We start from the raw sequence: 13234 nt of genomic DNA, 5'->3' as shown, positions 1-13234 counted from the left end.
TTTTTTGAGACGGAGTCTCACTGTGTCGCCCAGGCTGGAGTACAGTAGCATGATCTTGGCTCACTGCAACCTCTGCCTCCTGGGTTCAAGCGATTCTCCTACCTCAGCCTCCCAAGTAGCTGGGATTATAGGAGCCTGCCACTGCGCCCGGCTAATTTTTGTGTATTTAGTAGAGATGGGGTTTTACCATCTTGACCAGGCTGGTTTTGAACTCCTCACCTCATGATCCACCCGCCTCGGCCTCTCAAAGTGCTGGGATTACAGGCATGAGCCACCGAGCCCCACCAGATTTTCTTTTTAAGATGGGGTATCACTCTGTCACCCAGTCTGGAGTGCAGTGGCATGATCATGGCTCATGGCAGCCTCAAGCTCCTGGGCTCAAGTGATCCTCCCATTTCAGCCTCCTGAGTAGCTGGGACTGCAGGTACATGTCACCACACCTGGCTAATTTTTTTTTTCTTTTGTAGAGATGGGATCTCCCTATGTTACCCAAGCTGGTCTCAAACTGCTGGCCTCAAGCAGTATTCCTGCCTCAGTCTCCCAAAATGGTAGGATTACAGGCATGTCTTACGTTTTAGAAATTTAAAATCACGTTGTCACTTGGAAGCCAACCATAAATGGATCTAATAAACCTTAGGAAAAATGTTTTATAAAAAATTAACATCTGAGGCTAGGTGCAGTGGCTCACGCCTATAATCCTATCACTTTGGGAGGCCACGCCAGGCAGATCACTTGAGGTCAGGAGTTTGAAATCAGCCTGGCCAACCTGGTGAAACCCCGTCTCTACTAAAAAAAAAATACAAAAAAATTAGCCGGGCCTGGTGGCAGGCACCTATAATCCCAGCTACTTGGAGGCTGAGGCAAGAGAATCGCTTGAACCCTGGAGGCGGAGCTTGGAGTGTGTTGAGATCGTGCCACTGCATTCCAGCCTGAGCAATAGAGCGAGACTCTGTCTTAGATAAATAAACAAACAAGCAAACAAACATCTGCACTATTACATACAACTTTAGCATTTGAGTGCCTGGATTAGGTCTTCCTGATACAGCATTTAGATCGAGGTGTCCCTTCTATGTCATCAGCTTTCCAAAATCAGTGTTTATGTCTCTCATCTTCGTGGTGGACTGTGGGATGGGACTAGCTCTCAAAGGGAGGAAATGAATAATCAAGGGAAATCACAATTTTTCCACAAATAGTTTATTTTCTTGTCTGTGACTGGTTTTCAGCATCATAGGAAGTACCAGGAGCCAGACTGTCAAAAACTTGGATTAAAATACATACATTTCTTGGCTGGGCACGGTGGCTCACGCCTGTAGTCCCAGCACTTCGGGAGGCCGAGGAGGGCGGATCACCTGAGGTCAGGACTTGGAGACCAGCCTGGCCAACATAGTGAAACCCTGTCTCTACAAAAATGTAAAAATTACCTGGGCATAATGGCAGGTGCCTGTAGTCCCAACTACTAGGGAGGCTGAGGCAGGGGAATCGCTGGAACCCGGGAGGTGGAGGTTGCAGTGAGCCAAGATTGTGCCATTGCACTCCAGCCTGGGTGACAGAGTGAGACTCCATCTCCCCCCAAAAAAAAAAAAAGTACATTTCTTGATCTCTAAAATCCTGAAAGATAAACAGGTCACAGTGACTTTTGTCTTTATTAGTGAGGTACTTCCGCTGAATATTGTATCAGTTCATGGAGTAATGGGGGGGTTGTGTTACTCACATTAGATAAGGGCAGGGTGTGGTTGTTGGTCACCACCTCAAAATGATGCTGCTGTGCTGGGACAGAAGATGCAGGTGTGGCCAGTCTTCTTGCTTCCTTGTGATTCACTTCAAGGTGAAGTGAATTTTTACCCACCATGTGTTTGCTCTTGATGGAGGGGATTTTAGGTAAGGTTTTGCCACTGTCTTTGGATCAAGCACTCTAGCCACACTAACATTGTCTAGTCCTCAGCTGGTTCCACCTGTCGCACTGGAGCCCTTTGTCCGATTGTCAAGACCTCCGTGAAGCTACTGCCAAAGGAAAGAGGGAGTGGCTGGGCCTCCTCAGTCTCAGAGTCCCTCCAGTCCAGACTCGGCCACCTGGTCCCTCTCTGAGGTCAGCATGGCCAGAGTGGGAGGTGTAGAAGGTATCCCAGGGCCACTTCTATGATCTCCATCTCCGAGGCAAGCTGCTTCTTGAGGGACTTGGCTTCCATATTTGGGGATCAGTGAGGCTGAGATGGAGAGATTCCATGGGATAGAGCAGAGCCTCCAGGTTTCAGCTCCTCAGGAGTGTACCAAAGAGAAGATATCGAAGGGCTGCTGTATTAGTCTGTTCTCATGTTGCTAATAAAGACGTTCAAGACTGGGTAATTTGTAAAGGAAAGAGGTTTAATGGACTCACAGCTCCACATGGCTGGTGAGGCCTCACAATCATGGCAGAAGGGAAAGGAGAAACAAAGGCACATCTTACGTGGTGGCAGGCAAGAGAGCTTGTGCATGGGAACTCCCATTTATAAAACCATTGGATTTTGTGAGACTTATCCACTACCTTGAGAATAGTATGGGGGAAGCCGCCCCCATGATTCAAATCTCTCCACCTGGCCCCACCCTTGACACTTGGGGATTATTACAGTTGAAGGTGAGACTTGGGTAGGGACACAGCCAAACCATATCAGCTACTTTCTAGGCTGTGATAATAGCAGCACTTATTGAGCACATACTGGGTGTGAGCACCCAGAAGGTAGATGTCACCTTTGGAGGATCTATAGTTTTTTGAGGGAGGCAGCTGGAGAACTGGCAGGACAGTTGGCATTGAAGTCCCACAGCAGCACTTTTAGGGCTCAGAGAAGATTCAGTCGAGGATCAAGGAATGAGCATGGACCTCATGGAAGAGATTATCAGTGTATTCTACCCAACAAGAGGGACATTGTCCAGAAGATTCAAGTGTCTGGTTTTATTCTTGGCATAGTAACCAAAGCATCCAAAGGCAGCTGCAGGGGTTTCTCTGTACATCTCAGAATCCTTGAGCCAATTTGCCATCCATGTCCCCTGCCTCTTGGAGGACAGGATGGTAACTGTCACAGGGTCCTCATAGCAATGTAAAAACATGGTTATTCAGTGACTGGATGAGTGAGAGAAAAGAGAGTGGGGGAAAGCAGCCCTTATTTCTAGAGCTTTGCAGTGGAGCAGCAGAGGCATCCACCTGCCGTATGTACTGTCTGGCCAGCCATTAGGAAATGGCTGTTTGTCTGTCTGTCATCTATCTATTATTTATTTATTAAATTGTGGTCAAAGACACATGAAATGAAACAAAATGTACCATCCAGCCTTTTTTTCTTTTTTTTTTTTTTTTTTTTTTTGAGATGGAGTCTCGTTCTGTCGCCCAGGCTGGAGTGCAGTGGCACCATCCAGCCATTTTTAAAGTTTACAGTTCGGTGTCATTAAAGATATTCAGTTGTTGTGCAGCCAGCACTGCCCTCATCTACAGGATTTTTTTTCATCTTCCAAGACTGAAACCCTGTACTCATTAAACAACCACTCCCCCCATTCCCCTCCACCTAGTTCCTGGCAACCACCATTCTCTTTCTATCTATGAATTTAATGACTCTAGATACCTTATATAAGTGGAATCACACAGTGTTTGTCTTTTTTTGTGACTGGCTTATTGCATTTACCATAATGTCCCCAAGGTTCGTGTTATGACGTAGGTGAGCGTCTCCTTCCTTTTAAAGGCTGAATAATATTCTCTCGTTTTGTCTATCCATGCATCCGTTGAGGGACAGTTAGGTTGATTCTTCCTCTTGGCTATTGTGAATGTTTCTTTTTTTCTTCTCATTGTTTTGTTCTTTTAGAGACATGTTTTTCTCTCTGTCACCCAGGCCAGAGTGCAGTAGTGTGATTATAGCTCACTGTAACCTTGAACTCCTGGGCTCAAGCCATCCTCCTGCCTCAGGTTCCCAAGTAGCTGGGACTACAGGTGTATGCCACCATACCCAGTGACTAAAAAAAATTTTTTTTTTTTTTGTAGAATCAGGGTCTTTCCAGGTAGCCCTGGCTGGTCTCGAACCCCTAGCCTCAAGCAATTTTCCTGCCTTGGCCTCCCAAAATGCTGGGATTATAGGCGTGAGCCACTGCACCCAGATGTGAATAATGTTTCTATAAGCATGGGTGTACAAGTATCTCTTTAAGTCCCTGCTTTCCGTTCTTTTGGGTATATATCCAGAATTGGAACTGTTAGATTTTATGGCATTCTATGTTTAATTTTTTTAGGAACCGCCATACTGCTTTTCACAGTGGCTGCACCCTTTTAAGGGGATGTCTCTTGAGCTGCCTCTGTGGCATTAGTCTGGGTAATGTCTTACATAGTTACTTAGCTTTTCCTTTTACTTGCCTTTCCTCTGTTAGTTTAAAAAATGCTATTCTCCTTCCTGTGACTCCACTTATGTTTGAATTGTATTGCTTAATATCTGGCCCCTTGGACAGGTTTGGGATGACAAAGGCCATGGATAGACTCATCCACACTAACACAACAGGCCGGAATTCTGAAGCTCTTTCTCCTCTCCTCCAGCCCCTTTAGAAATGTTGAGTTGAGGCTGGGTGTGGTGGCTCACGTCTGTAATCCCAGCACTTTAGGGGGCCGAGGCAGGTGGATGACCTGAGGTCAGGGGTTGGAGACCAGTCTGACCAACATGGCAAAACCCTGTCTCTACTAAAAAATACAAAAATTAGCTGGGCATGGCAGCAGGCACCTGTAATCCCAGCTACTTGGGAGGCTGAGGCAGGAGAATCGTTTGAACCCAGGAGGTGGAGGTTGCGAGGAGCCAAAATCGTGCCATTACACTCCAGCCTAGGTGACAGAGCGAGACTTTGAGAAATGTTGAGTTTGTCCCTGGGGCCTCTGGGCAGATGTCCTCTGGGGAAGTCCCAAGCTGCTGCCTCAGAGATGAAGCTAGAACCAAACTGGCCCTACTAGACTGGGAGCTCCTGGCCCAGCTGCTCTGCCTCCCTCAACTCCACCATTCTAATTGTGATTAGTAGGCTCATTTGCATCTAAAAGGAGTAGTTTTCTTATCAACACCATTGAGTGGAGAACCCGTGTGCTCCATTTATATAGAGTGGCCCATTTAAATCAGAGCCTATTAAGCAGTAAAAGTAAATGTGGGTGTTTTACAAATGCAAATATATCATGCAAATAATGTACTTTATACTGAATGATGCCTTGGTTTTCATATGTAAAATTAGAAACTGTGTAGCACAAAGATAATGATAAACACCTTTGCATCTGTTCATGAGATGTATCATAAGCTGTATGCATCGAAAATTGTAGCCGTGGTTTTAAGCAGAATTTTTTCAGTATGTTCTCAAACTTGCATCCCATATTATAAAAAATATACATGTATTTATCTAGTTATTTATCTGTTCCTAAGGAATCAAGAAATCTCAGAAAAGAGGAATCCAAATTACCTTATCTATTACTTACTATTAATGATGAGATTTATAATTTTCTTTCCATTTTAAAGATTTTGAGTTTTATTTGAGATGATGATAGTAGAAGAAGATGTGTTACTATAGGTTAGTTTCTTTGTGAGAGACTTAATTATGTATAAGAGATGTTTTAAAAATCTTGGCCGGGCATGGTGGCTCATTCCTGTAATCCCAGTATTTTGGGAGGCTGAGGGAGGAGGAACTCTTGAGCCTAGGAGTTCAAGACCAGCCTGGACAACATAGCAAGACCCCGTCTCTTAAAAAAAAAAAAAAAGCAAAAATTAGCTAGGCATGGTGGCATGCACCTGTAGTCCCAGCTACTCAGGAGACTGAGGTGGGAGGATTGCTTGAGCCTGGGAGGTTAAGGCTGCAGTAAGCTGTGATTGTGCCACTGCACTCCAGCCTAGGTGACAGAGTGACAGAGTGAGACCCTGCCTCAAAAAAAAAAAAAGAAAAGAAAATAATCTAGTGTTTGAGATCATTCTGTGTGGGAGGTGCAGGTAGCATTCCCACTGTTTTTCAGAATCACTTAGAATAATGACAGCCATCTTCCACGTGTTGTGAACTTGGCCAAGTTCTATGAGAGGAGTCACTGTTAGCCTCTGCTCACGTGACATCTGCCATGGTAAGGTGAGACACACATACCTGTGGGTTAAAGGTATAAGGCATTAGAATGGGAAGACACTGCAGAGTGCAGTTAATTCCCAGATGAGCTGCACAGAAGGTATTTGCCAGAAGGATTCAGAGGAGGGAGAGGTTGCAGGGTGAGAGTGACCAGATAAGGTGTCCTGGGTACCTGGGATTCAAGCTGAACTTCAAAGGATGAATAAGCTGTGACAGGTGAAGAGAACAAGGGTCTAGGGCATTTCAGGCAGCAGAGGGAGAGACTGGGTTTGCATGGGCCCGAGAAGCCTCTGGGGTGCAGGTGTTCTGGTGACCTGTGCCAGGTGGCATATTGAGAGCAGGAGGGACATGCTGGGAAGGAACAGGAGGGCTTCTGAGGGGCACCAGTACCGATCAGCTCTCACCCTGCCCTGTAAGCATTTGTCACAGGAAGGGCATCCCGATCCTGACTCTAAGAGAGGATTCTTGGAGAGGATCTCACACAAGAAAGAATTCAGGGCGATTCCATAAAGTGTAAGCAACTTTATTAATAAAGTAAAGGAACAAAATGATGGCTACTTCATATACAGAGCAGTCTCGAGGGCTGCTGGCTGCCTATTTTTATGGTTATTTCTTGATGATATGCTGAACAAGGTGGATTATTCATGCCTCCCCTTTCTAGACCATATAGGGTAACTTCCTGATGTTGCCATGGCATTTGTAAACTGTCATGGCGCTGTGGGGGTGTAGCAGTGAGGACGACCAGAGGTCCCTTTCATTGCCGTCTTGGTTCGGTGGGTTTCAGCTGGCTTTAATGCAACCTGTTTTATCAGCAAGGGCTTTATGACCTGCATCTTGTGCCGACCTCTTGTCTCATCCTGTGACTCAGAATGCCTTCACCATCTGTGTAGGCGGCCCAGCAGGTCTCAGCCTCATTTTACCCAGCCCCTATTTGTGATGGAGTTGCTGTGGTTCAGATGCCTCTGGCACGTTCACATTTCTGTAACCACCAGACTCTTCGAATGCAGATGCACGTGGAAACTCGGTGTATGAGACACATGAAAAATGAGAGGCTTTGTTGACATTGATACCAGTCCCCCACCCGCGATGGCACTCTGGACACCTCTCCAAGTTGGCAGACCCTGGGGACTGCGCCTGAAGATGCTGTGCTTTGAGAAGGCTGCTGAGGTGTCAGGCAGGGCTGCCTGCTGTGGGGAGGGAGGCTGGAGGCAGGGAGGCCTGTTATGATTCAGGAGAGGGCGTCTTAACTTGAGCTGACCCCAGTCCTGGGAGTAGAAGCTGAAAGGAAAGGAAAGTGCAGGAGCCCTTGGGAAGAACATGTGGCCCCCGACGGGGACTGGAGGCAGGGACGTAGCTGAGGAAGGTGTCAGAGTCTCCAGAATTTTAAACTAGAGCATTTGCCAGGTGATTACCAAAGGCTGGGTCCGTTTTTTTCTTCTGTTTTTGTTCTTTGAGGAATGCTGAATTAAAGGATAAACTTTACTTCCCTCAACAGACATTTGTGCCAGCCAGGTTCCAAGCACTGCAGTAGGTATTAGGGATGCAGGAAAAGACAGACACAGGTGTCTCGGTGTAGCCCGGAGAGACTGCGAGACTGCGTGTGGGAGGGAGATAGCCACTGTCTGGGGCAACTTGTGCTTTCACCCGCCCCATTCATATGTTGACGTCCTAACTCCCAGTTCCTCAGAATGTGCCCTTCCTTCCAGTGTGCCCGTATTTCCAATAAGGTCCTTGCAGGATATCATTAGTTAAGATGAGGTCACCCTGGAGTGGGTTGGACCCCCGACTCAATGTGATGATGTCCTTAGAAAAGGGGGGAATTTGAAGACAGCTGCACACACAGGGAATGCCGTGTAAAGATGAAGGCAGGGCGATGCTCCTGCAAGCCAGAGAACACCAGCAAAACCAGCAGCTGCGAGGGAGGCCAGGAACAGATTCTCCCCCATAGCCCTCTGAAGGAACCAGCCCTGTGACCCCTTGGTCTTGGAATTCTGCCCTCCAGGACTGTGAGACGAGGAATTTCTGTTGCTTAAACCCCCTAGTCTGTGGCACTTGGTTACGGCAACCCCAGCAAATGAATACAGACACTGATAAATCCTGGGCAGCATGGAGAGCGTGCCCTGGGAGCTGGCAAGCAAGGCAAAGGGGGGAAGCTGCCTTCTGGTTTGAGCAGATATGGGGCAGTTGAAAGCTGATCTGTGCAGAGCCCGCTGGAGATACCCTCCAGCATCTGGAAACAAAATCAGCTGGTAGTGGGGAAGTGGCAAACCCAACCTTTCCATGAACTCTCCTAGGAAAAGAGCATGAGAAGAAAAAGAGGAGAGGGCTAGGACTCTAGGAATGCTCTGATGGTGGGGCTGAGCCTGGGAAGAGAGCTAGCCAACTGTCCAGAAAGAAGAGTGGGAGGAGCAGAACCCAGACTAGGAGGGTGTTCTGTAGCTAATGGTGGAAAGGATTTTTGAGAGATATTGTCAAAAATATATAACTCAGAAAGAGGCCTCTTTATGTGAGTGCACATGGAAGGTCATGCGGTGTAGAGGGGAGAGAGGCTGGAGTGACATCAAGGGCAGTGACCCCTAGTCTTAGTCTGTTTGTGCTGCTGTCACAAACTGGGTAATTTACAAGCAACAGAAATGTATCTCTCGCAATGATGGAGGCTGGGAAGTCTAAGATCAAGGCTGCGGTAGGTTCATTGTCTGGTGAGTGCTGCTTGCAAGATGGGGCCTTGAACGCTGTACCCTCCAGAGGAGAGGAGCACTGTGTCTTCACATGGCAGAAGGCAGGAAAGGGGGGTGACTCCCTCCTTTAAGCCTCTTTATATGGGCATCTAATCCCATTCATGAGGAAGGAGCCCTCCTGGTCTAATCACCTTTTAAAGGTCCTACCTCTTAACACTGTTACCTTGGCAACACATGAATTTTGGAGAGACGCATGCAAACCATAACCCCTGGGGAATTGGGGGACCCAGGTGACCCCTGGCAGGAAGAGGATTGTGGTGGTGACATAAGGGAGTGGAGGGAGTGGAGGCTGGGCTGTCAGTCCCAGCTCTTGGGATTTGTGAGTACAGGAAAGAATAATGGAAGCCAAAAGGAGGACTAGGACACCAGTTTATGTGTGGCAGTGGTTAAGATAAGAACTGATCAGTCCTGGGGAGGGGGAGGTGAGTAGAGACAAGGGGTAGTGGAGGGAGGAAAGATACTAGAGGAAAAGAAATGTAATAGAGATGTTACTTTGGCAAGTAAGAAGATGCACACGCAGGCAGAAATAATGGAGCCAGCAAACGGAGGTGGAAGGAAGGGCATGTCCTTGGTTTAGAAAAGAGGAGGTGACGGTGCCTGCCGAAAGGTGGAGACGGAGGTTTGGGACTTGATGAGTGGAGAAATTGGGGCCAGCGTTCCTGGGTTCTCATTTGGGAGCAGTTTTATCCCCCAGTGGACACACGGCAATAACTGGAGACATTTTTGGTTGTCACATCTGATGAGGTGGTGTCACTGGTGTCTAGTATGGGAGTCCAGGAAGACTGCTGAGCGTCTTACCATCCACAGTGTAGCGTCCCGGGACAAGAATTATCCAATCCAGAATGTCAGTAATGCTAAGGTTAAGAAATCCTGCCGCAGGTCAATAGCAGTTCGCAAACCATGTTCAAGGAATGAAGTCCTAACTTCATGGCAGGCTTTGGGGAGTGTGATGAAACTTCAGTATATTTAAAACAATGCAATAAGGGCCACGGGAAGAGGGCATGAGTGACCAGCGACAGATCTGCATTGCGAGGACAGGACCCTAGGGCATTTAAGCAGAATGGCAGGCTTGCAGGGACTGCTGGAAAGGCTGGAGTGGGTTATCAGCCACCTGGAGTTGTTTTCTGCAGAGTTCCACAGGCCCCCCGGGCGTGGTAGGGTAGGCAAGAGTGTCAGTGGAGGTGTGGCACCCTCTGTGGAAGCCTTTGATAAGTTGAGGAACAGCATGGTGGCCGAGTTTTTGAAGAACAGTAGGATCCTTGCTGGTGACATGGAGACTCGTGCAGAAAGGGTGTTACGGGGCTTTCCTTCTGATGGCATCTCAAGACCAACAACCCCAAGAGAATGCATGGCTGCATTTCTGAAACCCATAACAGAAACGATTCAGAAATCCACACCTTCCGAGAGAGAAACCAAGGGAGTAACATGTTTAGTCATCTCTTGGCTGTCAGCAAAAGCCTCCCTGCCCTTGACTGCATAACTGTGTCCCCCAAATCCAGTCCTTACGTCAGCGAGATGTGTGATGCTGCCACCTTTTCCACTAACAGTCTTAAAGGGCTACAAACACACGCCTTACACGGTGTGGATTGGGTGAGGTCATGTGAACATTTGGAGTGAGTTTCAAGCATACATCAAGGAGCACCACACCATGGGCCTCTTGTGGAGCAGCGCCCACATCAGCGCTTTCTGTTCTATCCTGAGGGCCTGACCTTTCTCCACATCCTCCTCCTCCACCTCCTCCAGGGCCCCCTCCACTTTTTGAGAATGAAGACACAAAAGAAGAGTCCTCTCCTTCATGCTCAGCTTTATTTGCCCGGCTTAACCAAGGAGAAGCCCTAACCCGGCAGAACCAGGGCTCTGGCACGTCACAGATGACCAGAAGGTCTATACAAGAATCCCAGCCTGCAGGCTCACGGAGGGCAAACTGCATCTCTCCCCAGAAGCCACACTCCAAGTCCCACATCTCCCAAACCTCATCCTTCCCAGAAACATGCACCCGTGTTCAAGTTGGAAGGAAGTAAATGGAGAGCAGAGTACCAAGAAGACAGGAATGACCTTGTGATTTCAGAGCCTGAGCTGAAACATGCGGCTTACATTTTCAAATGTGAAAAATCAACTCTCCCGATGAAAGGGAAAGTAAACTCCACTCCAGTGGATAACCGTAAGAAGTTTGGTCAGATGTTTGATGGTGTGGTGGGCATTGTGGAAGCGACCAACCCCAAGGACATTCAAATCCAGGTAATGGGGAGAGTACCAGCAATTTCCACTAGTAAGACCGAAGGTGGCCACACATACCTAACTGGGGGAAGATGCATCAGACAGTGAGATTGTGAGCATCACATCATCCAAAATGAATATACTTATTCGTCAGGGTGGTAATGACGGAGAATTTCCTGTCCCTGAGCAGTTAGACAGCATGGGATGGATCCAAGTTGGTCAGTGAACCTGCAGAAATGATGGGCTAACCTCCCGAGAGACCCAGCCCCCTCACCTGAGTCCCTCCATCAAACAAGCAGCAGTGAAGAGCTGGAAGTTGCAGTAGCACCTACCTCTGTAGTTTTGGCCTCCAGCAACTCCGTGCTATAGACACAGCATCGTTTCTAGTACGCCGTCATGGGCATTTGGAAATACTTAACGTTTCTTCATGATTTGCCTTTGCGCATGTGATTTTAGTTCCACGTGGTGACTTGTGAACATTATGGATTTAAAGAGGAAAAAAAGAAATCTGTTCGCCTCATATTACGAACATAGTAACTGATAGGTAAAAATACTGCACGATTCAGTTTTCCACGTATGTTTAATTGCTTGTTGAAAAAAAGATGTACATGTTTATCTTCTAGACAATTTCAATATGATGTAGTGGTAGTAGTGTGCCCTGAGAAATGTACGATTTTTTTCTTATTATGACCACATGTTCACCTTTGGCAGTGTGGATACGCTGTCAGCAGGAGTACGTATTTCAGCCCACGCTTTTAAAAGATGTAAGAACATTGCATATTAAGGACCAAATTCAGTTTCTTGGTCCTTGAAAGACCTATATTCTTTATAGTTACTAAAAACCAAAAGTATAAATTCTAATTCTTCATCTTATATGTTTTTCTATTGTGTCATTTGAAAACTTCTCTACATAACAGATTTTATGTCAACAGATTGATGGGAGGAAACAATGTTTTTGCTGTATAATACCTCGCAATGTTGCCCAAAAATCAAGCTCAGTGTCTGTTTTCCAATTTTGAGCATGTTAAATATCAGATGCCTTCTAAACGGTGTCTTTAATGTTTTATTGTAGTCTAATTTTTTATTTTCTGCCTGCCAGACTTGCTAACCAGTCACAAAAATGAACACGAGAAAAGCCATAGATGTATTACTTCTCCTAAAGCCTAAGGAATTATTCCTTTTCTTTCCTTTCCTTTTTTTTTTTTTTTTTTTTTGAGACGGAATTTCGCTCTGTCACCTAGAGTGGCATGATCTCATCTCACTGCAACCTCTGCCTCCTGGGTTCAAGCGATTCTCATGCCTCAGCCTCCTGAGTAGCTAGGGTTATAGGCGCACACCACCATGACCAACTAATTTTTGTATTTTTAGTACAGACAGGATTTTGCCATGTTGGTCAGGCTGGTCTCAAACTCCTGGTCTCAAGTGATCCACCCACTTGCGCCTCCCAACTGGGATTACAGGCGTGAGCCACCGCACCTGGCCCCATGTGTCTTTCAATGTTAAGAGAAGTTATGATAGTCCTTTGTATCTTTGCAGTATGTAGTGTTGAAAAATCTGCAACTTCTTGGATCACATTTAATGAATTACAATATAATGCTTACGGACCCAGTACAAGTATATATGTACATTTATATTGCCTGTTACAGCCTTTGGAGTATGTCATTTCCTTTTTAAAAATATCTTCTTTATCGATATAGTATTTGGATTATTAATGCTTACATACCAAGGTTTTGCTATAAAAGTTTTGTTCGTGTAATGTTGATAGTAAACATCATTTTTCAACTGTAAACTTATTCTGAAATAAAGTAAAATTCTAATTGTTTAAAAGTAGAATAAAATAAGCACAATAGATCGGGTGCCAGAGCAGCTGCCACCTGTCAGATTCTCATGGGTCCTGGTGGTATTGGGCACATAATAATTATGTGCAGGCTGATAACTTTGAAATCACTTGAGTCTCCGGTTTCAACATCTGGCTAAGTTTACAGAGCAATTCCATTTCTTACCACGATTGGTATATTGCCCTCTGAGGAATCTTGCCACACTCTCAGTTACAGTGTTTGTGGGCCTCGCTGGTTGTGGTCTGATCACTTCAGTCATGCCTTTTCCGTAATTGTCAGCCTCTGAAATGGGCCACTCTTGGTAGGTTTCTACCTGATCTCTTTTTGTCTCTTTGGATCTTTGCAGAATTCTGCATGGAG

General features: G+C 46.3%; 1 protein-coding gene and 1 pseudogene across 1 annotated transcript in view; both read left to right on the top strand.

Annotated features, from left to right (window-relative positions):
• FOXN3 (forkhead box N3) overlaps positions 1-13234 on the top strand; it is a 479473-nt gene that overhangs the window by 328506 nt on the left and 137733 nt on the right. The gene's annotated exons all lie outside the window — the stretch shown is intronic.
• LOC108535890 (adenylyl cyclase-associated protein 2 pseudogene) lies at positions 9880-11284 on the top strand (annotated as a pseudogene).

This window comes from Rhinopithecus bieti, unplaced genomic scaffold, assembly GCF_001698545.2.
Source record: "Rhinopithecus bieti isolate Rb0 unplaced genomic scaffold, ASM169854v2 scaffold_12086, whole genome shotgun sequence".
Taxonomy (NCBI): domain Eukaryota; kingdom Metazoa; phylum Chordata; class Mammalia; order Primates; family Cercopithecidae; genus Rhinopithecus; species Rhinopithecus bieti.
The sequence above is the reverse complement of the archived record's forward strand: the minus strand, read 5'-3'. Positions and strand labels throughout refer to the sequence as shown.